We start from the raw sequence: 1,412 nt of genomic DNA, 5'->3' as shown, positions 1-1,412 counted from the left end.
CACACTCACTCACTCCGCTCAGCGGCTAACGCATGAGTTTAGGTCTTCATTGTTTCCTGAGTTTTCACCAAGAGAAGAAGGGCTTTTCTGAAATAATGCAGGTTAAATGTCCGTGTAGAAGAGAGGATGGCGTATCGAGGCCCTGGTTCGGTCTGGTGTCAGTTGTGGGCTTTTATTGTCAGTCTTTCGGGGTTGTTATTTTGTTTGCAGTGAGTTCAGAAAACGCGCCGATCTGCTGCTTTGGACGCTTCGCAGATGATCGCGGACGTCTCACACGCTTCTGCTCGTTCGATTCCGCTCAAAGAGTGCGTTAAAGTGTATTCTTCAGCCGTAAATGGTCTTTTCTTCTCGAGATTGCTGGACTGGTGGAACATTTGCCACAGCGGCTCCCAGTCCCACTCCTCTCCCTGCACGTCCCCCCCGCTCATGCGCAGACCAGGCTAGCAGATCACCGAACCGACGCATTCACATCAGTGAGCTCGGCAATCGTATCGTACATCATTTCCTCATATTCAAAACACATCGCCTCACTCTTGTTACCGCAGCGTAATGATTTATGTACGTCAACAGTTTGTCCTTTTAACCTAGGCTAATATAGACTATAGGCGTGTTTGTGCTAATAAACTAGTTGTTGTTTTGTGAAATCATACCGCAGCTGAGTCATGGTTTCTGCACGTGTGAGTGTGTGTGTTCTTTTTGTAGTCATTGTAACTGTGTGTCATTTCTGATCCCTGTCTGTCATACACAAATCATTTCTGTTCTTACATCAACAGACATTTCTGCACTGCAGTAGGTAATATTTAGTGTTATTTAAAAAACTAACAAGAATAAAACAGTGATCTTGTGTCTGCCTAAATGTTTACACAGTAGGCTATGTATTGTATGTATATGTATGTTGCTCTTAAAGTCGAAAGCGGATTGATTGTCCCCATAGCATCTAAATACAATTTAAAGTAAAACAATGATTAATTTACTATTTTATTTTTTATCTAAGCGTGATTCAAATAAACATTTTTAAGTCAATTTGAATTTAAAATATTTATTTTATGTGTTATATCATTTTATTATTTAATTACATTTTACAATATGAATTAATATAAATGTTTATGAATTTGTCAGTTTAAAAATTTACTGTATTTCCATTTGTATATTTGAATTAAATTGACAACAAATTTCCTCATTTTATTTTTAACTGTCACTAGACCTCCATAACTGGGCTGGTGTTTATATACCTCAAAAAGTTGAGACCATATTTCACAGCTGTGCTTGAGAGGAGGCAGAGATGTTGCTGTTTGGAAGTAATCAGGCAATAATCTGATGTAGCCATGGGAACTTGCAGGGCTTGCAGATGCATCTGTGTTCGTTGTTCCTCATCTACAGTCAAAACATATCTGCCTCCAGTGCTGAGGACA

This window comes from Sinocyclocheilus anshuiensis, unplaced genomic scaffold, assembly GCF_001515605.1.
Source record: "Sinocyclocheilus anshuiensis isolate Anshui unplaced genomic scaffold, SAMN03320099.WGS_v1.1 scaffold356, whole genome shotgun sequence".
Taxonomy (NCBI): Eukaryota; Metazoa; Chordata; class Actinopteri; order Cypriniformes; family Cyprinidae; genus Sinocyclocheilus; species Sinocyclocheilus anshuiensis.
The sequence above is the reverse complement of the archived record's forward strand: the minus strand, read 5'-3'. Positions refer to the sequence as shown.